The sequence below is a fragment of the Phymastichus coffea genome, unplaced genomic scaffold (genome assembly GCF_024137745.1).
Source record: "Phymastichus coffea isolate CEN01 unplaced genomic scaffold, Cenicafe_Pcof_1.1 PCOF00002, whole genome shotgun sequence".
NCBI lineage: Eukaryota > Metazoa > Arthropoda > Insecta > Hymenoptera > Eulophidae > Phymastichus > Phymastichus coffea.
Window position 1 is genome coordinate 3,117,050 of NW_026706813.1, and position 25,662 is coordinate 3,142,711.

General features: G+C 32.1%; 1 protein-coding gene and 1 long non-coding RNA gene across 6 annotated transcripts in view; one reads left to right on the forward strand and one right to left on the reverse strand.

Annotated features, from left to right (window-relative positions):
- LOC131663390 (rhodopsin-like) overlaps positions 1 to 25,662 on the forward strand; it is an 833,111-nt gene that overhangs the window by 517,083 nt on the left and 290,366 nt on the right. The window lies entirely within an intron of this gene.
- LOC131663406 (uncharacterized) lies at positions 12 to 3,116 on the reverse strand. 3 transcript variants are annotated; one of them, XR_009301850.1, is made up of 8 exons: positions 3,102 to 3,116; positions 3,007 to 3,040; positions 2,720 to 2,905; positions 2,477 to 2,603; positions 2,237 to 2,395; positions 1,874 to 2,032; positions 1,239 to 1,588; positions 12 to 1,166 (listed from the first exon to the last, which is right to left on the reverse strand). It is a non-coding gene; the product is annotated as an uncharacterized LOC131663406 (long non-coding RNA). The 3 variants fall into 3 exon arrangements; XR_009301849.1 differs by having other exon boundaries at positions 15 to 1,166; positions 2,670 to 2,905; XR_009301851.1 differs by lacking the exon at positions 2,720 to 2,905 and having other exon boundaries at positions 316 to 1,166.

Genomic DNA, 25,662 nt, shown 5'->3' on the forward strand with positions numbered 1-25,662 from the left:
AAATCACATCGCGATAAACTCCATCGATTTGTAAATGTATTGTTGGTTATTGGTTTGTCATCTTCTATTGTTCCAAGAAATCTGCACTTGTAACCTCCAATCACTGTCTTTTGTTGAATGATTTTCTGCAACACTTCTTTATGGCTAATCTCATTATCCAATGTAATTATACCTTCGCTTTCATTGGAAAACCAAAAAATGAATCTCGAATAATTATTATTGCCCATATGAATTTCAATATTTCTAAACGCCACTGGTACAAAACGACGAAAATCGTTTTGTATAATATATTCAATCGTGAATTTCATCTTCTCGTTCAATTTTTCTTCATGGAATGGTTTGAATTCCATTATATTTTTTATTACTACCGTATTATTCATTATTATAATAACTTTGATCACCAGTTGAAAATTTATTCTTACAGCGACTGTAACTGTAGAATTGTAGGAAATGTAGACGCAAAGAATACTAACGACATGCTTGAACAAAGAAAAACAGAAATGTATATGTACCAATCTTGGCCACATATGGGGCGAAAACTGACACGTATATAACGTAAGCGGTAAAATAGTGGATACGTGTTATATTTTCTAATTTTTATTGATCAGTTTTTATTTTAAAAAGTGAATAACAATTTTTTTATTGTAAAACTTATTTCAATTTCGAAATAAAAGAAATTATTTCTCTAGTACATTTGTATTTTGATGATTCAGAAATATTATTAAATCCTATTTTGATTAAATTCATGAATCTTCTAATTTCTTGATTCTCATTACTCGTGTTCTTATCAAGATTTGCAAGATCATTTTCCAATTTTTTCATGGACTTCGTAGCTGTATCAATGGCATCGTCTAATGTTTCAATATCATCATCTGATTTTCTTTTCCAACTAAATTTCCTCTTGTCGAATTTGTTTTCACCACTACTTGATGATAATTTCATCAAGGAGTCCATGTTATCAGAACAAATTTGAGGCATATGGCTTAAATACGGTTGTAACCAAAGCATTTCCTTGTACAATTCCCGTAACTTCCACTTTCATATAAACAGGCAGCAGAACTGAAGCAATAATGTAACATGTTTCACGAATAATTTTGTAAAAAGTAGATTTTCCAACCCTATAATGTATAGAGTGAAGATGAGCGTTTCCTCCTTGTCCTAAGTGACTAAAATTAAATAAAATTTAACATTAATGTATATATATTTAATAAATAATGTTTAATACTTAAAATACTTACTGCAAAGTTAAAGCAAGTCGTAGATATGGTGCGATTGGCTCTCTTGTATGGTATTGCTTTTGTAATCTATTCCCAATAAGATCGCATAAAGCTTGGAAATTATCAACTGACATCTTGAAATGAATTTGGAATTCTTCATGATTGTTTAATTGAAAGTAATGACATATGACTGTATATGCTCCCACAGTATTTCTGATGCCGGGTAAAAGATGTGGTTTGACCCACCATCTTCTCAATTTCTTCTTTCTTTTGTTAATCAATTTTAAAATTTTTAAAGAAACAAGACAGAACTGTAATAAATTTAAAATCCTGATTGATCTTTCAATATCTTCGATTCTCATATTTATTATCTGTAATAATAAAAATAAGTATTACAAATTAATAGAGTACTAAGAGACATGGATGTGCCACGTTTATAATCAATTTTGATAATGACCTTTATAATACGCTTATTATATAAAAAAGATGGGTTATAATTATAACGTTTAATAAAATAAATTTAATTGTGATTATTTGTTATATTATGCATTCATGGCTTATTCTGAGTATTATGATATTGTTAGGGTTATAAACTTAATAACCACCACGAATGTAAAAACTACATAGATGTTTCTCACATTAAATTTGAAACTCACCACTGAACTTGAAATTATGAAGAATGCATGAGCCTATTCTGTTTTTTTATCAGATATAATCAGATTAAATTCTGTTTGTTTATCAGACAGAAGTTTATGGGTTGAAGCCAAAGAAACTATTAGAAATGTTAGAAATGTTGTCCTCTTGTAAATTTTGATCTGTAATACAATAAAAATTATCAGATATAAGATATAAATATTGTAATTATTAATTGCAGCAACCTAATCCTGATTTATATCATTATTAAATGCACATTGAGATTAATTATTCATTTAGTTTTCCTTAACATTAATTATTATGGATAATAGTTCAGTAGCATTACTAATAGTGAATGAAAAAAATTTATTTTTAATTTGATTTACTTTGTTTTTGTTGGCTCAGTAAATGAATCCTCCATTGAAAGGTCATATCCAGAAGGTAATTTTTTACATCCAAGTTCGTTTATAGCATTTCTAATTACAGCTACTTGATAACGCAATCAAAGTTCTTCTCTTTCTTGAAAACAATCCGACATTGATTTACTGCAGATAAAGAAAAAAAAATTCTTTGCTATTGCAATCTGATAAAAAATCATGAATTTATAGTTATAAAAATAATATTACTTTATATCACAATTGTTTTCTGCATTTAAGTGGGTAGTTTTCCAAATCACCTGAATAGCTTTTAGCCAATCATCAGTCAAATTATGTATAGTCAATTTATTCGGAAGTAATTTTCCTGATGTATCATCTACAAGAATTTCATCAAAAATAAATTTAATAGAAGATGCAAATCTAATTTTGTAAATAAACATACGTTATAATTTGTAAATCTTTCGTCTTTATAAATGATTTTTTTCAACGCACACTTGTTTTTCCCTATAAAATCTTTGTATTCTTAAGGAAGGCTTTGTATTATCTACAGCCTTTTGCATTCTAGCCTGTATTTCTAAAATTATTTTCAATTGTAAAATCAGCAAACTTGACTACACCTTGCAATATACCTTCCCCGAAATCAAATAGTATTTGTTCATATAAATTCTATTGGTCTACCTATTATGTATTTTGCAATTTGATAAGGCAAAAAGTATAAATAATTAATTATAATTACGGTTTACGGTATTACAGTATAATGAAAAAGAGGACGAACTCACCAACTTATACGTTACACGTTGAATAAAATTGGAGCTGTAAATCACGGATATAAGAACTGTATAGATGCGTTTCTCACATCAAATTTGAAACTCACCACTGAACTTGAAGTTATGAAGATGGCGTGTGCCTATAAAAATTTGGACGGGGACGGATCCGTCCACGGTCTGTTTATACCTCTCTCTCTCTCTCTCTCTCGCGGTAAAACCTAGCGTGTCGTCGTTGCGCGACGCAGCGACGCATCACTGAGTAAAGCTCTCGGCCTCTTTCTCTACGGGATGTAAGCAAACCGCTAGACGAATAAAAGGTGTCTGCAATTAATCGGCCGCCTTGTTTACTGACGTGGGCAGAAGCACACGTATCTCCTCTGCCCAGCTATCCGAACCCACCGACTCCCCCGCGCAAGCAGTACGTCGAGCACGCATCCGACGAAGCCGTCGGCACCACAGCCGGGAGGTAAGTCTTCCTCCAACGAAGCGGCGGTTAGCTTCGCAACGTGGGAGTGACGGTGACTTATTTTGTTAACGAGCACCGATTTATTATTTAGGTAAATCATAACCGTTACAGCATGTAATATTTGGAAATTATTTCAGTGAATCAATTCTGTATTAATTTTATGTCCGCTTTTTATTTCTTCAATATCATTTTGAAAATTAATTTTGAAACAATTCAAAACATTCTTATTGTAATGATTTCAAAATTATTACGATAATATTTCATAAAATAATTTTTCTAAAATGCATGTAATATTTGAAAATTATTTCAGTGAATCAATTCTGTATTAATTTTATGTCCGCTGTTTATTTCTTCAATATTAATTTTAAACATTAATTTTTAAACAATTCAAAATATTCTAACTGTAATAATTTCAAAACTATTACGTTAATATTTCATAAAATAATTCTTCTAAAATGCATGTAATATTTGAAAATTATTTTAGTCAATTAATGTAGTAATAATATTCGTTATATTTCTGAAGGAAAAAAACGGACATAAAATTAATACAGAATTAATTCATTGAATTAATTCTAAAATAATTATATTATTTCATGAATTAATTTTGAATTATTTTAGAATTAATTCATGCTGTGTGGGTATGTTCCATTTCAGTAAGAGGCTCTCTTCGATTGATTCGATTGGGCGTTAGTGCATTTTTTTCAGCACTAACACATCTTTTACTCAATTCGACATCGTAACAGCCAGAATCATCGGTATGCATTCATTGCTCTCAAAATAGATTTGGTGAATTTACTACCATCTTTTAACTTCAAATATTGTTTCCAGTCATGTTTGGAATATGAAAATTTTTATTCAACCATATGATTGTTGTCTAAATAAACAAAATATGCTTTAATAATTTTAATATCTAATAATATAAAAAGAAACATTACAAAAGATACCTTTAATATTTTGAGTCCCTATAGAAAATCGTGAACTTTTTACAATTCTCAAAAGAACTGATTTTCGTTTAGACATGTAAATTACTAATTAATTAATAGTTAGCTTTTTAAAATAATTTTTGTAATAATAAACCATATTTAACTGAATATTTGTAGCAACTAACAATTTTAAGTGAATGATTGTGAATATTTAAAAACAAGTTAGTTTCACAAAATCTTACAATTAACTTCAAAATTGGAATAGGACCGCATAAAATCCACGAGCGCGATAGAAAAAAAGAAAGAACTCCCTGTTTTGACTAGCATATTACCGATAGAATTCCCGTAGTAAAAATATACATAGTGTTAACCATAACCGTGCAGAGAATATTTAGGAAGAATAACATCTGAATGTAAGACTAAAAATATTAATAGTTCCTCTTGTAGGAAAAAAATATCTACTGACCGTAATACCATCGTTGTTCGTGAAACTTTCCTTATGTCCAAAATTTGCAAATTCGGAACTATCAGAAGACTTGTTTGATGTTTCATCTTCTACATTTATGTTCGATGCAGAATCTAAGGTTTTTTCCTTAGAACATGTACTTTCCTTCGCTTTCTCCAAATTATGAGTATTTGGTTTTGACTTTCCCAAAAGATTACGTGATAATGTTGAAAACTCTTTAAGAGACAAATTAACCTTGCTATTTTTAAAAACAGATGTTGTTGAGCCCACGATTCCAGAATCGCTAGTTTTAGCTTCACATTGAAATGATTCCTGTGATCTCATTTTCTTGTGTAATAATGATGGACTATAGTTGTCATCAAAGTCTAATTTTCCTTCAAAAATCATAAAAATATATTTAAGTAATATTAAGCATAGTCAATTTATTCAATTACACACACACACAATATATATATATATATATATTATCGGTGTGATTCAGAAGGAATGGATAACCGGAAATGATTCATTTTGACGAGACGTTATAGCCACTATTGCTGATCTCGTCGGGTAAGACTCTAATTCAACGGACACAGAGACCACAATCAGCGATGCGCATAGCTATATAAATGTACCCTCAATCTTTAATCTGAAACATTATAACGATAAACCCCTATTTTCTTAACTCTTGATTCATGCACACCACTTTAAAATTTTGTGGTTACTATTTATAAATATGAAGTAAGATTGTTAAATTTCAAAAGGGCAGATCTAATATTTATTATGACCACTTATCGGGAATTACAATCCTTCTGAATAACTCTGTATATAAGTTACTAACTTTTTGACTTTGAGAGTGGGGGTTTTCTGCAATTCAACATCCCCGAACTCATCCTGGGATTCCATCCAATCAATATTGGTTTTAGGTGTACTATTTAGACCTTGTAGTTCCTTGGCATTTGGTGAGATTTCAGATAAAGATAATTCGCGGGATCCTCGGAAGTCATCATCGCTCGTACTTAGATGTATAGAATCTGAATGTGATGATTTTTTAGGAGCCGAAATATTACCCATAACAGGATTTTGGTCCTTAAAAAAAAGTTAATATACACATTTATTTAATATAAAATATTAACAGGTCCTTTAAAGTAGAATTTTGCAAAATTTTGAGAAATTGTTGAAAATATGAGAGGTTAGTAGGCGTTATTTGTTCTTAACTTTTTGGAAAGATAAATTATTTCAGCGGAATTTGACCTAAGGGAGCAATGTTATTTATCGTTTAATCAATAGAATAGGCCTAATTTGATATAATCAACATATGTCATAATTAATGAGCAAATGATAAAAAAAATCTTAAATAGTTAATAACTTTATTTCTTGAAAGGAGCCCATTGGGAGCATTCGTGTAAGCCCTCATACGCATTTCTAAGTTAATTAATAAAAAAATTGGATGGAGCTATCAGACAAGTATTTGATACTCAGCTAATCAAAACATCTTGAAACTTTATTTTTGTTACATGGCATGTATCAAATAAGGTTATAATTTAAAATATTCTGGCACCGTTATGAATTCAGTTGTAATTAGATAATTATTCAATTAATATTTATTATTTAAAAAAGCTCAATATTTTGTAGTTACTCTACGTTACATTAACTTTCATAAATTTGTTGTTTTAGCTTACAATCTGAATGAGAAACATTATAATGAAAGTGACTAGCTGACTATCAAATCTGTGTTTCTCAATATTGTTCGATACATTTATCATTTACTGGAAGATTATTCATAAAAAGAATAACAGCGTATACATTTGAAATAGTGTAAATGTTGAAAACTAATACAAGAAATTTTGAAGTTTATTTTCAAATTGATTTACTTGATTCACATTAACCATTAAATGGAATTATTTGAACCGATACAATTTATTTATTCATAACCATGTTTGGTAAAAAATTCCTTTTTTAACATTCAGAAGCACAGTTCATACAGGTATATAACACTCTTCAAACATATATTTTTATATAATATTTTTTTATTGGTAATAAGATTTAAATAAAAAAAGAGTATTTAAAGTTTTGTTTCATTTTAAATTATTGTTTCCAGAGAGTTACACAGTTGCCATAAAATTGTATCAGTTCAAATAATTCCACTTGAAATTATAAACTTAATTTATCAATGTTTACTCCAAATGAAAAATTGTATTATTATAATAAGATCCTCACCTCCATTGCTGCTTTTGATGTTTTATCAATTCCCTTCTGTACAGTCAATGCTTCCAGTTTTAACTGATACTGTAAATTCTTGATTTGTAAACGTTCATTTATTATTTTATAAGTTTCTAAACGTTCATTCAAAATATCTATATGATTTTGTAATTTTGTCTGTTCCTCTTGTAAATGTAAACATCTTTCTTCTAATTTTACAACTTTTTCCTGCAAGAAACTTTCATATGGTTTTTTTTCATGTGTCATCGGAACTAAAACTTCTATACTATCTAAATTCTTTTCTTTTGAAACATCGTCGTCCAACGATAATGTTTTTGTACCAACAAATTTAGCTAATTTACTGTTGATAAGCTCCTTTTGGTCTTCTGTATCACGAATCTAGAATGAATTGTTTACATTGTTGTATATTTTATTATTATGAAACACACACACACACACACGCACACACACTCACACACACACACTCACTCACTCACACACACTAATTAGATAATTAAACTAACCTTTTTTTGTTGACATCTTTCTTTATTTCTAACCTCTTTTTCTGACAAGTCTTTTTTCTTCTTTACTTTTGGTGGAGTATTTTCCTTGATATCATTTTCAAAATCACTGCCGTCATTCTCATTTTTACTGTAGTCATCACTATCGTAATATCGACTGATTGATTCAGTATACTAAAAACACCTCTCTTGTCCTTGAAGCAATTCAATTTCCAGTTCTTAACACTAAAAATGAAATTAATGAGAACACAATTAAGTCTGTAAACTGAGATTATATAAATGTATATAATGATACTATTGTATATAAAAATTATAATAATTTACTTTTTATATCAGCAATTTGGATCCCAACTTCAATAGGTGGTACACTTTTGTCTTTTTGCCATAAAATTGTATAAACTGCGTCTTTGTCAAAATGTTTGATTGCATCTGGGTTTGATTGAAATTCCAAAATTTCATTTACTGGTTTAACGTCTCGAAAATTATCATCAAGATTTTTGATTTTGGCATAATAACCAGGCTCCATGTTTGATATGTTTCAGTATATGCACAAGAACTATAATAGAACTGATACTAAGACCCAATAAAAAGAATTTTCAATACACTATTAATATTGATAGTCGGCATATGGTGGTACCACAGACAACATATATTTTAAATAACACCAGTTTCAATTAATGAAATAAAACACTACTCACAGAAAACTAGTTTGCACCTCAATCTTAATATACTTATTCGGCAGAGACATGCAGGATGCAAACATGTGTGAGCTGACTATCCAAATTATTATAACAAATAATAAATACATTAATATGTACTCATGGTTCGGTGATTTCCACTAGAGGCGCTGGGTCTCCTGGTAACATTGGTATAAGTGGGGACAAGTCTTTGGGAGAAAATTTAGTACAGGGAAGGATAGGATAGGCCGCTTCGCCTCCTGTATATACAGTCTCCATCTTCCAAGTGTAGTATCTCGTTAAAAATTTATAGCTATGTATATAATAATAATTTGAAAATTTGAATAATTTATCGGCACGAATTAATATTAAAATCATTGAATATGAGTGAAAATACAGCAAGTAGTACTGGAAGCCTAAATATGTCATTCAGTGGAAGTGACGAGAATGTTGTGGCTGCTTATACACTACTTAATTCAATTTCAACAGACAACACAGTGCATTGTGATAGTTCAGAGAATGATACCGACAGTATTATGAGAAGATTGAGACAATCTAATAGTAAAAAATCAGACCAACTATCATTTCTAAATGGTAAGAAATTTATATATATATATATATATATATATATATATATATATATATATATATATATATATATATATATATATGTCTAATTTCAATTTCATATGATCAACTTCATTATGATATTAACTATTTCAGATGTATCTTCTGTAATCAGTAATACAGTTCCGAATAAACAATCAGATATTAATATGAATGGTCAATCAAATTCAGGTAGTACTACAATCAAGTTCTCATAGATTGAAATTTCAATAGAAATTTTTAAAATTCACCTATCAATGTCGAGCATCACAAAAACAAACTTGTGAATCTGACGCCCAAAAAAATTTTTTAAACATATTTTTGAGTTTTCATAAGCAAAAACGTTTTCTCCCTTTTTCCGAATTAAGTCTCCGCTTGAAATTTTATTTCGGGATTTTCCGTTTTTAAGAAAATTGTGAAAAAAAATCGGGCGTTCGGACAGCGCGCAATATGCATTAAACATTTTTCTCCTATTTTAAACGAAATAATGTCGGTAGCGGATGATAGCTCCTTATTCCCGGATTACGAAACAATTTTGCTTTTGACGATTTTCTATCCAAAAATGAGGAAAATGTATAGATTAGTAATATGCGGTAGTTAGTCGATAAAACAGGTCAAACATTTGCTAATCATCAGATATCCCTATATGAGTTCTACAGTGCGTACAGCGGCAGTGGAGAATCCTCAGGACTCTCTTTTAAGTATCACTTTTATATTCAAAAGTTTAAAGGCTTGAATCCCACCGCATTTCCAAAATCAATGGTCAAAATAAAATTATGTAAATAACTTTCTAATTATTTATATCTTCAATTATAATTTTAATTATTACCTTTTCATTGGATTTTGTCCAGTTTTTATTATTTATCATGAATGGAATAACACTGGGGAACAGGTTTCTTAGGTTAAAATTCAGAATAGCACTATATTTAATTATTTATAAACAAATAACAAACAAAAAAGGGAGAGATTTTTAATTAAATTCGGATCTGAGCTAATTTTATGACTAAATTCACTGATATTAGGTATACGGGAGTTTTCAAGGTCACTGATTAGGAATCCAGTATCAGATTTTGAAAATTTAAAATAGCGGATCCAATATTACGGCTTGATTGTAAGGAAAATTGACAAAATCTAGTTATCTTAGCTTTTATCACTTTTACACGAGTTTTTGAGGTCGCTGATGATGAAATGAGTCTTGGGTGTAAAAAACTCAAAACGGTGGGTCAAATAGGGTGGTAAAGCTTTCACAAAATGAGACGAGCAGATGTTTTTCTATAATGCTGAAATTAGAATTAGTAACTCCTCAGACATACATATAAAAAAAATTATTTTCTAATTTCAAATGTTTCACCAATCGTATTGAATCTGCCATATTCAATTTTGAAAATTGGACTTCAAATTCGTAATCAACGACCCCAAAAACCTAAGTATACAAATTTTAATTTATATAAGTTAATGTTTGAAAGTAATGCCCGCCATATTGGATCCGCGATTTTGAATTTTAAAAATCGGACTTCAGATTCTTAATCAGCGACCCTGAAAACCTTTATATACACTTTTATGTCTACGGTTAGTGCAGTATAAAAATGTGTTCCTAAAAGGGTTATACACTGCCTCTCTGCGTTTAACAGGCTGGAGACTTACACATTAATAATGCGGCCGAATACGCCATTCTGTTTTGTTTTTTTTTAGATAATTCGAAGACGAAACAAAAAGTATTTGACTTTATTACTATAAAATTAACCTAAAAAGAGATACTATCGATAAATGTTAAAACCGTATTTTTGTTAATTTATTAATTAAGAAGATGGACAATTTTGTTTTAATTATATACAACTAGAAACCGCTCAAGTTATTTTGTCTTTTAATAAATAATGCTGTATGTCTGTTATAAAAAAAATTTTATATAAAAAAAGGGCACACATAAAATTCGCCGCGCAAACTGCAATTTTTTTATAGTGATTCTTGGTAGAAGTAGTCTACCATTACTTGAATATAATTTATTTTAATTGATCAAAATGACGAAGAATCTCATAATAAAATGGCAAGGTTGTATATCTGCACCTGAAAATACTTCATGCTTTATATTATTGGACAAATTTATGTACATATATAGTAAAACTCCGTGTACGGCATAAAAAATCTCAAATTTTTTACCATCATTAAGCATTTGCCAAAACCTTTCCAACAATACCTCACGTGCAGTTGAATCTCAACTCGATATATACATTAAGAAAAATCTTGCTCTATTCATATATATTTTTATAAGCTATGAACTTCATCGTTGTATATATAGATAGGTAGGTAATTATAATGCGATTAAACTTAGTTTTTATTTATAGTTCGTTTTATACTATGGTGTGAATTAGTCATATTTGCATATTCTACCAGTAAGTTATACAAATAGCATTCATCAGTAAACGTAAGGAGGTTCAGGACAGTCAGTTGCGGTCGCCGTGTAGGGGGTCTCCCCTGTCACCGCACACCAAGCTCGGCACCCCGCCCACCTCCCCACATAACCTACAAACTCGCATTTCTGTTAACATTTTACTTAATTGCTTGCTATTCACATGGTCACTGGAGCTGAAACTTTGACGTTAGATTCCGCAATATTTATTTTACATGTGTGTAGGTTTTTTTTTCGAAGTTCTGCGCATTTTCTCTGCGTTTGCACTCTAAGTCAATAGCATTCAATACCACGTCGCCCGTAAAAGCCCATGTATAAGAGCTGAACTTTGAGTTCGATTTATTTCAAATGTGAATGGTCAAAAATTGAAAAAATTTACATATGTTTATAATGCTTTAATGTAAGACATTTTTCAATTTGAGCTCATACTGTGCATGTTCGTGTGACTCCTGGACCTCCTGAAACAATTCTTTTTTTTTTTTATTTGTAAGAAGACAGAATAAATTAATATTAGGTCAACATTGTAAAAAATTATATTATTATACACAGCAAAACTGATTTTTCTACGTTTTTCGTTTATAGCATTTGTCGCTATCTTGCCAGGTTCTATTGTAAAATTAATGGCACCACTGTATTGTACGGGAAAAAATACACTGAAGACGTGTTTTGATAATTTTCTAATGTCCTTAAAATAAAGAAATGTTTATACTGTGGGGGTCGACTTACAGAAACTATTAAAACATATTAAACATGTTTGGATGTATTTTAATTAAAACGTGTGTACAATTTTAAAAGTAAAATAGAAAAATTGTCAAAAAATAATCACGTAGAGTTTCAATTTCCTATTTTATACACATATAAATGATTTGACTGTAAAGTCTATAAATTTTCAAAATTTTAACAGTGTATAGTAATAAGTGTAGAGTTTAAAAATTTTATTTACGTGTACAATTTGGAGTATGAGACATTAATTTTTATAAATTATCTGTGTAGATTATTGCTTCTTTTTCAACATTGCATAATAGCAAGTGTACAAAATGTCCTTAATGACTGAGTGTAAAACATCTCGTGTAGAGTATCCCCATTTAAATCTTCATTAAATAAATGTTGTGTAGAATTAAAAGTTTTCAATAAACTTTTACTTGAACAAACATTTTTTTATCTACGATGTACAATTATGACGTATAGATTGAAAATGAAAAAAAAAATGTGTACAAATAAAGCGTGAAGTATGTTCAGGTTCAGATCCAATCTTACAAATCAAATAACCTAAATGACATATAAATTTATAACAGTCATAAATAATTAATTAATGATTATCAATTTGATTATTTTAGGACGTTCTACCGATGCCTCAAGATGTGCAGGATTATATGTCTGATACTACCGACGAGGAAGACTTTAATTATATGACACCTGATGATAATGAAATGGTTGAAAGAAGATTTAAAAAATTGGACGAAATTCTGAATAATGAAGAGTATAACGAGCCTCTAAACTTACCGATAGGTATTAGTCGATTAGAAATCATATTGACTGTCATGAAATATTGTACCAAATATCATGTTCCAACTACAGGAATAGTAGATTTTTTTAAAATGCTGAACATGTTTGTAAATAAAAAAGTCTTTCCAGAAAATCGTTATCAGCTGGACAAGCTATTCAATCCAGAAGAAGGTAGAGAGTATCACGCCGTATGTCCAATGTGTAAAGTCTACTTCGGTGTATTTAAAATGGGACTACGTATAATATTTTGCGAAGTATGCGATGAAAACGTTAATTTAAAAAATCCTTCGTTTAGAGACTATTTTGTAATGATTGATCCAGTTAGCGAAATCAAAAATTTCATCGAAGAAAATGAGGAATTTTATCTTGATGTCGTATCTCGACGAAATAAAGTAAGAAATGTTTCTATTACAGATATTTATGATGGCCAACGATATAAACAGTTTATAACATCGTTACCTGATGATCGTAAAGAAAGTTATGTGACCGTTACGTTTAATAGCGATGGTTCGCCTACTTTTAAAAGTTCTAAATGTTCCGTTTGGCCAATACAAATTCTTATTAATGAACTACCGCAAAATATTCGATGCAAAAAAACTATTACTTGTGCGCTGTGGTTTGGACGGAACAAGCCAAATATGACGTATTTCCTACGTCCTTTTGTCGATAAAATGAATGAACTTTCCGAAAATGGAATATCATGCAATCTGAAAAGTGGAACGAAAAATTTGCATTTGTACGCATTGTGCTGTTGTGTTGATGCTGTTGATCGTGCACCTATGCAGGGTATTATACAATTTAATGGTTACTTTGGATGCAATTGGTGTTTGCATCCAGGTGTGTCTGTTCGTCACAATACTGGATATTCGGTTAAGTACACGATACCAGACGAACATCCTGAAAAACGAACCGCAGATGCTACCTTCCAACATATACAAAGAGCAGTTGAAGCAAATGCTCCTATTTTTGGTGTAAAAAATGCTACTCCTTTGTTGCTTATGAATTGCTTTGACATAATTGATGGTTTCGTTCCATGTCCAATGCACTGCGTTGATCTAGGTGTAGCTAAGCAATTTTGCAACTATTGGTTTACCACATCTAATGAACCTTATTCGATCCCTCAAAATAAAATAGAGTATATTGATAAATTTATAGCCAACTTCAAAGTACCCACACAACTGGAGCGGTTATCACGTTGTTTAAGTAATCGAGCGCATTGGAAAGCTGCAGAATGGTTAAACTGGATTCTTTTTTATAGTCCGCCAATATTAAAATTATTATCAGAAGAATTTACAAGATTTGAAAAATATATGAATCATTGGTTACTTCTAGTCCAAGCATATTATATATTGTTACAAACCGACATAACCGTAAGAGATTTGCAAAGAGCAGATTTTCTTTTAAAAAAATTTGTTTTCGAAACCGAGCTCCTTTACTCAAGAGATGCGATGTCTTTTAACGTACATCAACTGTTACATTTAGTACAGAGTGTTGCTAACTGGGGCCCGTTATATGTCCATAGTAGCTACGTCTTCGAATCGGGCAATGGAAAAATTAAACAAACAATTTATGCTGCCAAAGGTGTCTTGAGCCAAGTGTGCCGTTATCTGTATTTTCAAGAAAGTATTAGGATATTAGAAAAGCATGTAGGACTTGAAGACGACTCACCATGTATAGAGTATCTTAAGTACTTAGAGAATGGATTTATTAAAAAAACAATTAAATTTGCATTTAGATATTTCGGAAGAAGAGTAGTTAACCAACAAATCATTGATCGATTCCAACTGCCGAAAGGACAAGTAAGAGCTTATGAAAAAATGGTTAAAGATGGGAGCTTATTTACATCATCAGAAAAATTTTTATTTAGATCAAATAATTCATATACAGTTTTGAGAAATGGAGATTATGTAATAATCGAGCAATTTCTCATAAATTTTGATGATGGAAAAGAGTATACAACATATAAAAAGCTTCTACTGGATAGTGATCGTCTAATGAGTAATGATTTACACTATATGAAATATGTCTTTGGAACATATTTAAATACTGAGATGACAGAAACTAAAAATATAGATAAATTATGTGTTTATACAAATACTGATATCGGCATTTATATTTCGTCAGTTCCTAATATGTATTGGAAATAATAATTTGAATAATTCCAATGTATTATAATTTTTTACCAACTGAACATAGACGTATTTATATTAGAAATTACCAAAATTATCAAAATATATTGTAAGTTTTGTATAAATAAAACATGCAATTTATTTTTTACCACACGGTTATATAATAAATCTACATTGAACCCAATATTGAGTAAAGTAGAAATATTTTCACTTGAAATCTACCGCAATTATTCACAAAATCAACTTGAAATTGTAAAAAATCTACCTAGATTATCCAATGTATCTATATTTATAAAGTATGTCTTAACTAATTCAAAAAACAAGTTTACTGCAAAGAAAATTTTCTGTACTTTGACAAATACAGAATTAAAAGGATAAAATAAGACCTTCGATTTATTTTGTATCATATTTTATAACATTTGTTTCAAATAAAAAAGAATATTCTCTAGAATAATATTGAGATGTATTTATGACATAGAATTATTTTTGACAATAATTTCGAAACCCATTCATACTTTAAAATAAATGAAATGGATCTGTAAAAAACCAAAAATCGGTTTAGGATGTTAGTAATTATCCTGGACTTCATAAAATATTGACATTCATTACATATAAAATTTATCTGAATTATAGCTAAAATCTAAAATACATGGATTTTAATAGAATCCACTTGTCCAATCGCCGAGACATTCACCTGGATTTGGCGAGAAATCGACCTGGATATGGTGAGAAATCCACCAGGGTTGCCGAGAAATCCACCTGAATTTATGCTGAAATCCACCTGGATTTGTCAAGAAATCGACCTGGATTTATGCCAAATCCACCTGGATTTGCCGAGAAATCCACCTCGATTTGCCGGGAAATCCACCTGGATTCCATATGGATATCCACCTGGATTCCATATGGATATCCATTATGGATATCGATATGAAATCCAGGTGGAATCCACATCAATCCATATGGATATCCAGCTGGATATCTAAGTGGATATCCATCATGGATTTCCAGCTGGATTTTTTCAACAGGGTCGTGGGTTATGGAGATAGTGGTTTCTATTGGGAGGTGGTCACTATTCATGCGGTCTGGATAAGTTTTCCACGTGGTAGAGTTGAGAATATTGGTTGAGATTATTGTGATATCTATAGGAGATGAGAAGAATTGTTCTTCTTGATATTGAAATAAGTATGAGAGCCGGCATTGATTATGGATAAGTCTGAGTCGAAGAGTGCATCGATGAGATTTTCTCCTGATTTACAAGTTTTGTTTGTATCCCAGGTAAAGTGGTAGGCATTTAAATCCCCGCCGATAAGGGTGTGTTTATAGTTAGAGGTTGAACTTAAAAATTGTGACCAGGTATCTATTGTAGTTTGGGTGGATAGGATTCTATATGTTGATATTATTAGTATAGAGTTTTCTTTATTTGTATTGTTTATAGATAGGGGGATAAATACAGCGACGGTTTCTAGGGTTTTTTCGTTATAGTAGATATTTGTTTCTTCTTGAAAAGGGAGGTTTGTTTTTATTAAAATTGCTACACCTCCATGTTCTCCTGTTGTTCGGTCTTTTCTTATAATATGATAGTTAGGGATGTTGATATAGGATTTATCATTTAGCCAGGTTTCTGAGAGCAGAATAATGTCATAAGAGTTGATAATATTTTTTAGGAGGTATAATTTATTACAAATACTTCGACAATTCCATTGAAGTATTTTAAGTTGATGTACTTCTTGTTTAGTATTTAGCATTGTTTGTTAAGATAATTAATATATATATTAATTGTGTTGATAGGATGTTGAAGTATAATTTGTTGGGAGTTAGGAGAGTAAATTGTTGATTTTTATTTTTAGTTATTATTTTAATTTTGCATTTGTGATTCTATATCTATTTGATTATATGTAGCTTCAATGTTTTCATTTAATAAATTATGAAAATTTTGGTCTGAATTTAGATATTGTATTATAAAATCGTGTGAAATAGCATATTGATTTTTAAATATATAGGAGTTTTTGGACATGGAAATTTGTGATGTAGTTAAGTGTTCGAGTGGGGGAGTTGATGAGATTAGATGATCATTGGAAGTTGTAAGATTCGGGTTTATGTTGTAGTTGCCGTTAGGAGAAATGAGGAGTTCGTTGTGTTTTTTTCTAAGGTCATCCTGTGTGTTTTTGGTTTGTAGGATGTTAGAGTAAGTTTTTTTCGGAGAATATAATACCGTTTTTTTCGGAGTTAAATTATTTTTTTTGTGTTTGAATTTTGTACATGGAGTTCTTGGGGGGTTGGAGCTTCGTTCATTTCGGGATAGTCTGAGAATCTGAATCTTTTGGAATTATTATTGTATTGATTATGTATTAATTTTGCCTCTTTTATTGAAATGTTTCTTTTGATTGCAGTGGTTAGGATGTCTTGTTCCATTTTTTTAACTTTGCAGTTTTTATCTGTTGGTAAGTGATTTTCATCACAATTTAAACATTTTTTTGTTATTTCGTTTATTTTGGGGCATTCTTGATAGTTGTGTGTTGTGTCTCCACAGTATATGCATTTTTGTTGTTTTGAATTACATGAGGTTTTGACATGGCCATGTCTGTAACATTTGGTACAGAGTTTAACTGTTGGTATGTATAGTTTAGTTCTTTATCTAACTCTGTAGAGAAAGGCATGTTGTGTAGTTATTTGTCCCTTATACGTAACTAGGATAGTAGTGGTTGGTAGGTATTTTACTGTGTCATTTTCAGTCACTTTTCTATTGAATCTCCGCACATTGATTATCGGTAAAGTAGATATTGGTGATACTAACTCTAGGTTATTAATGATTTCTTGTTCTGTGATGTTTGTTGGGATTTGTTTAATAACGCATTTTTTGTAAATGAATGAGCTTGGTATAAATACGATTAGATTGTTTTTTTTGAAGTATTCTAGTTTGAGAATTGAGTTGGCAATTTTGCGGTTGTGTGTAATTATCACTATTTTATTTCTACCTGATCTGATGTATTCGTCGATTGAGCCATTAGGGAATAGCGGGGTGATATGTGTAGCAATTTGAATTGGTGTTATGATTGTTTGATTTAGGTTATTTTTGTTATCGGGTTCAGCGAGTTGTACAATTATTTTGTATGTGGGAGGTATGTCGTATGGATATTCTTCAATTTTAAGCAATTCTATTCTTTGTGATTGTGGAAGCTGAGTTTCTCCTAGTTTAGACTGTTGTGATCCTTGTTTAGATTGTGAAAAAGTTTCAGGATGATGGTTTTTTTTGGGGAGTTTTTCAGGCAATGTTATATTGTTTTCATTTAGAAGTCTTTTGTTTCTTGTTTGGTCTGGTTGAGTTAACATTTCGACATCCGTTAGGTAGCTGTTGTTTAAAAGGTTTTTTTCGTTGTTTATACTCACCTCGGGAACGGGTGCTGGGGGGGCCAGAGCTGACCGCCCCACGAGATGAGTTATTGAGGTTAGATTCTTATCCAAAAAAATCAATTAGGAAAAATAAAAAATAGAAAAAGAAGGTGATGATGAGAGATAGATAAGGTGTTGAAGGATAGTTAGAGGATAGATATTGGATTGATCTTACCAATAAAAACTAGCTTTGATTATTATAATTTTATTAAAAATGTAAGAAGGTGGAATCGCACGTGCGTCCGAGGCGCCCCCAGGTCACTTTTTTCCCGCGCATACTTCGATATCATGATATAACCCAACGTGATCATGTGACGTTGCTGACAAAAGGTAAAATTTGCTTAGTCGTCCCCTTGCGGAACACATACAGTACCTCTGTGGTGATGTGGAAATCTGTCAAAATTAGAAAAAAATTGAAATAATGTTTTGTAAATTGCTCTGCCTGAATGTATCGATAGAGCAAAAAATCTACATAGTTATTGTTATTTATTAATTTTATTTATTTATTGTACATGTACTATTTGTACGAGTATTTTTATGTATTAGAAATATTATTTAGAATAAACATTCGTGCTTATGATATAAAAAAAATGTATTTGTGTAATTTATTATCTGATAAATATACAGCGTCTCATTTTAATTTAGACAATAAGATCATTGAAAACTTTGTAGTGTATTCGAAAATGTAGGAAAAATAATTTATCTCACATCATGAAAGCTCAAAAATAAAATTACCCTTGAAATGACCTTTAAAATGACCTTTAAGGTCAAAGTCGATGCATCTCTTAACGTACAGTAACTTTTGTATTTAAAATTTTACACTAATCTTTAATGTTCTTATACCATTTAGGTAAAGACATTAAGAGAAAAAAAAAGATTGAACTTCGATTCTTCGAAATTACCTTGCGAGTTCTCCTGGAGCCTGCGTGTTATCATTATCTAAACGTAAAATTTTCAACTCTATTCGAATTCAGAGTCAAAAATAGAGGTTCCCATTGAAAAAACAGAATTTATCTCGGAATGATCTTAAAGTGTCTGCCGAACTCCATGTATGGTAGGTCAACTGAACATATAATTTTCCACTCCATGCAAACCCAGGGTAAAAAAATCGGGTTACTAATTTAAAAAAAACACTCACCTTGAAAATCAAGTTTAAGGTCAAGTTTAAGGTTATCATGATTTGACTCCTCGGAAATAAACAACTTTTATTTAAAACACTTTTCAAATACTTTGCAAAGTTTTGAGTTATCTTATTGCTCAAGTTAAAGTGGGATATCCGGTATAATAATATGTAATATTTTATGTAATATTGTAATTTTTTTATATCGTCAGTCCGTGTAAATAATTGTTGTATGTATTCATATGATTTTAAAAACTAGATATTCGTAGAATATAAGTAATAAAAAATGACTAGATGAAATAAAACAAATCTAATTGAATTTTGACTGATTGTCCCCACCATGTAAGTTGATAATTAATCAAAAAAAGAACAAATACGTATCTTTTATTATTAAACAAGTTACAAAAATAAGAGTTCAATAGCATGTGTGTGAGCGTGCTTTTCGAAAAGAAAATAATCTAATCGGAAGATATTATTGATGATGAATTGAAGTAAACCTTAACTGTATTTTATTATAAATAGAGCACAAATTTATTTTAAATAGGCGGATCGATACAACTAAGAATGTATAACTCTTCAACGACTCTCACAACTCTCTATTGTTAACTCTCCATATACCTCTCAATAACATCGGTCATTTTTAATTCCTTCTCGTTAGAATTTTGAAGCCTTTCAGAAATTCGAACTCATCTGGCGATTGTACGCTTAAATTTTAAGAGTATAGTTTCAAAAGATTACAAACAGATTACGCCTTTTATTACAAACTATTCGCAATTTTTATAGCTAATTATATGTGTTTCTCAGTTTTTAATGTTCTCTTTATATAGAGATTCTAATCTTTAATAAGTTCGAGAATCAATATATAAAAATGTCACTGATGCTCTTAATTAATTTTTTCAGATAATACCTTGTATAAACATTTCACATGTAAGTAGGTAAACTAGAGGGGCCTTAACTCAGAGGGGTATCAGCTCACTGAGTTGAAGCGTGTGAGTTGAAGTGTGTGCATGTTCACCTCACCCCCCCCACCCCTGCTTATCGTTCCGTGCGCTGTCGACTCACCTCCCCCCCCCCTCCTACTGAGTTATACCGGTGCGTTCTACGCACTCCCCCCTCCCCTACTGAGTTGATCTGATGTGGCGTATACCGGTGCGTTCTACGCACTCCCCCCCATCCCTACTAAGTTGATCTGATGTGGCTTGATCTGATGTGGCGTGCGTTCTCTGCACTTCCCCCTCTCCCACTGATTTGATTCCTATGCACTGCGCGCGCGTTCTGTATTACGCGTTTTGATTTTTTTATTGTGTGTGTGTGTGTGTGCGCGTGTGTGCGCGCGTTTGCGAGCGTGTGTTAAAAATTCTTAGATTTATCTGAAAAAAAAAACGGACGGATCGGGGGATCGAACGCGCGTCCTCCGAATCCGCAGGCCGATGCTCTACCGCTAGAGCTCCAGCCACTGTTACCACGGGCAATACCGTATTGTGTATACTAGCTACACGATTGATATGTGGGGGTACGGCGGCGGTGGCGGCGCCGGCCGCTGCTGCTGGGGAGGGCCCAAGCGCTAATACATACAAATGACAATAAATTTTAATAAATGGTCTATAACGAATAATTTTTTTTTGCTATTCAATGTGCGCGTGCGTGCGTGTGTGCATGCATGCGTGGCTCATCTACCGAAGATGGTTTAATAGAAAAAACGTGCAAGTACCTGCTTACTTTCTTTTATTTGTAGACTTCGTGGTTGTAAGCTACTATAAATAGCACAAAGAAAGAATTATCGAATCTTTCATCAACCAGCATTCCAATAAAATGGATCGCTACTCTAAAGTAAAGTACTTTCGTCTTCCACAGGAAGACCCGGACGAAAAGAAGAACAAAGAATCATCGACATGGAAACAAAGTATTTCCAAATTTTCGGTCAATACTAAAAATTTTCCTGAACAAAAAGGCTATCAGCAGTTCAATAACGAAAAGAAGAAATAATAATCATATTTATACATGTCATCATTGTACACCACCTCAACTAATAAATAAACATTTTTTTTCATCTAAATTCTATGTCGTATAAATTTTTTTTGTTGATAAAAAAATACAAAATTTATTATAAAAAGATAAACTGCTGCTGCTGCGGCTGTCATCGTTAGTCAGCGAAGAATTTCGCTTTTTTGGATGGTTTAATAAAAAAATAAAAGAATATTTTTTTGTATCAATTGAAACAAAAATTTTTTTTATTGATAAAAAATATATCTTATTCTACATGTTCTTAAAAAATACAAATTATTCTACAAAGTATTTACTTAAAAAATAAAATCACTATAGAAATCCTTTAACGACTTCATCGCTCTCTTCCCAATCCATACAACAGCCATCGATATAAAACTTTTTCATTAATTTAACGTTTTGATGTGCACATGTCGTTACGTATTTGCCGTTATGATTAGGGCACACGGTAGCTGATTTTAATTTTTCGAAAGGCGAATAGCCCCAATCATTCAAATCGAAAACTTTGAGGACATATCGTTCTAACCACTCTTTTTTCAAATCTCCGGAAACAAAAATTTTTGTGGCATCTTTGAGTGTATCTGTGATGATGAATTTATGCTCTTCGTATTTATAATCGCCAGAGTTCCATGTTAATCCATGATAGTAGAGTTCTAACCAGAGATTTTCTCGCTTATATTTCTCCGTTAGTCTTCGCCATGGAAAGGGAGGTTTGAACAAGCGTACGAGCGGTTCTTCGTTGTAGTTAAGTGGATATATCGCTAACTCTTTCACAGCATAAGTTTTGCCAGGCATCATGAAGCCTTGCATATCCACTACGTAATCCATTGCGATAGAAAGCTGCTACTGAGCTGCTTAAGGAAAGAGTCAATTCTTTAATACCCTTCCCCCCTCACCTAAATAAGTTTCTTCACATCTCCATTTATCGGATTATACTGAACGATGCGATCGTGTAGAATAAGACAATACGTTGTAGTTCCTTCGGGAATATTTTCTCTGGTTTCGAACTCCAAGCGCACATCTACTGGAGCAGTCTTTAATGATTCGTTTTGTTTCGAACAGTCAATCACTACGAGTGGCATGTAATTTTTATATTCGAGTTTTTTGAGCATCGGTTCAGCATCCTTACCGTAGTATACGTTTTGAAAATTGACATACATATCGTACAACATTGCGTACTGGTTTTTACTAAAATCAATGTTGAGATTACCGTATGGATAGCACTGAGAGTTGAGGTACAGTTTTACATTTCTGATGTTACAATGATCAAATATACTAGCATTAGAGTTTGGTTCATTTTTTCGATTGGTTTGGAAGGCTAAGATGACGTAGCGTGGTTTCTCTAACTGATTTGTCGTTTTAACTGTCCAGACGTGATTTGTGTTTGCAGGCAGCGCTGGATATTCGTACAGTTCCCAACTACGAAAACTCATTGAAATACTTCGTTCGCTTTTTAGAAAGTCGAGTAGATGTATTTTCTTTACATTCGATGCAGTCACATAGGGCATAAGCCATTCGAGATGTGTTACATTAATCTTGAATTCTTCGTAAGCTTCAACGTCGGCCACGGTCTTCTTCGTTTGATAAACTGCATTTAAATCAGTACTCGATCTTACGAGAATTAATTCATGTTTCATATTCACTAGCACTTTGCGATAGTCCCCAGCGAATCCAAGTATGAAGCTCAGAGGAATCAAAATGTCAAAGTCGCCATTCACATTAGTTATTTTACGGTCCTCTTGTTCTAAGGTATTTATCCATCCGGCATTTTCGGCAATCAAGGTTTGACTTGGAGTGAGAGATAACCAGTTCTTCATAGCGGTTGTGAGACCAACGTTCTTACATTTATCTATTTCTATAGCATTCAGCTCATACCTAATTTCTTCAAACATGTGACAAATGGCATTATTAACAAAATCAGTATTCGTTAACAAAATGTTATTGTTGCTGCGTAATCGTCCACAAGTCTTGACGTTGAATTGATATATGAATCTCGTCACTATTTTTGAACGATGAATGGGTGTAAGGTTGATGAGCGTGGATCTCGTAATGAGCCAAAGATTCATCGAAGATGACAGGTGACTGTATTTCTAGAATGTTCTCTATTGTTTTGTTGAAAGCAGCAGCAAAAAAAAAAAATGAGGCAATTTATTTTCCACCCGGAACTACTCTTAACCCAAGACTTTTTAGGAACTTTATGCTTTAACGTGTTAAAGCTTTCGCTTTCCGATAACGATTGATGACTGGAGTTCGTCGTGCTGACGTTTTCTATTTCAGTCGACAACTGATGATGCGTTTGCATTTTTCAATGCTTATATAGCCCCTATCACTCTTTGAATCGTAAACAATTCCCATTATACGCTTTTGAGGTGTACCCTGATGGTTATGACTTCACCACGAAAATTAATTAAATTTCCGTCTTGATCGACGATGCGTAATTGTAAATAATCTATAGACTATTTTGCAACTGGAAGATAAATCACGCGAGAGGGAATTTCAATAATTTTATATCCAGGCGGTACTGCCGGAAAAAATTCGTGAATATCGTGAACGGTGTTTCCGTTCAAGTAAGCTCCAGCGGTTATATTACACTCGACTCTCACAGCATTCACTGTGAGAATACTGACGGGAAGATCAGAGTTGTGAGAAACGTTTGCCTCTAATGTACGTTGTGAAAAACTCAACAATCGTCCGATAGGATTCTGCGGACGAAAATCGATAGGTTCGGAACACTTGATTGTACAATGCAAGGTGTTGTTGTTTGGTTTCAAACTAAATATTATATTATTATTATTATCAGTACGGAGAGGCTGCACAGCTTTGCGAAGAAATTTATCAATGTCGTCGATCTCGTAGGTCCCGACAGGTATGTCGATAATTTGATTTGCGACGTAAAATTTATTATTATGTACGTCGATATTAGGTATCGAGTTGAACGTTAAAAACTCGACTAAGCCCAACTTGTAATGTTTATGCTGTGATAGTTCGATTGGTGGGAAATAGTGCGCTTCCAACAGTGAAGAATTACCCGAGAGCGTCAGAGTTAACGAATCCTCCATGACTGTGTGAACATGACTACCGATATTTTCACGTTGCCTTTACTTTTATACCCTTGCACAAAAACTGTAAGCAAAGATGACCGCATACGTGAGAATTGAAATCTTGATATCTTTTCGTATTATATTTGATCTCGATATCGCCAAGATAAATCATTAAATCAATAGGTGGTCTAAGATCTCCAAAGCTATCGAAATATGTGACGTTTTTTCCGATTTTGCGATAAGCCACCCAGTGCGTTCCTGTTCCTTCGACGCCATCAAGATTGACTATAGCTGCTTCGTAATAATATGGTCCAGAACTCGGTAAGTCATTTCTCATGAAGACTCCGCGAAAATTTGGTATACTCAAAGCTTTTGCATACTTCATCAACTCGGCATTTGTGAGGGCTCTATCCGGTAAATTTATTTCGAACTTCTTTTTTTTTTCAAACCTGATCCTAGATAAGGTTTGAGATAAAGTCCATAGCCTTTTTTATAAGGTTTGAAATACAAGCCTTTTCCCAGAGTAATGGTCTCCATCGTTTTGTTGTGTCTCTTGTTCTCTTCCAATTGCTGTTTTGCAGACTTTGCATCGTTCACGGCTTTTGCGATTACCGCGGCGCCACCAGCTAGAGCGCCAGTTGTACTCAAGCCTGTAAAAAGTGGTATGAGGAAGGGCAAAGCTCCACCCATCTTAGTTGATATTGGCAGAATTCGTGGAACATTGATGTTTGCTTTTCCACCAGCTTTTTTAACGGTTGAACGAGCCTTTTTCAAAGCAGAACCGATGACTTTGCGCGCACATTAACCCTTGAACCATTTGAATGTGGTCGCTTTGATCACTCTTTTCAAATTAACTAACTTTTTAGTTTTCTTGCGTCCTTTCGTCTTGGTTTTCTTTCTTCTCTTCGCGAGACCCATACCAAACTTTGATTTTAATTTCATGATGTTAGATATAGCGTAAGCAGCTGCTTTCTCATCAAAACTAGAATCCTTAGCAAAGACTCTTTTGATCGCTTTTTCAGCTAAAATTTTATCTGCGATATTTCTAGCCTAGATATTTTCTCGATTTTTCGAGTACGCTATATCGTGTTGCTTGCAAGCTGTGTCGAGAGAATTGATTCCTGGATCGCCGCGAGCTAAACGTGTATGTAACTTAGTTCCTGGTCCGCAATATTGATAGCCTGGAATATGGAGTTCAAATGGAAGTTTATTAATGATATCATGGACGAAC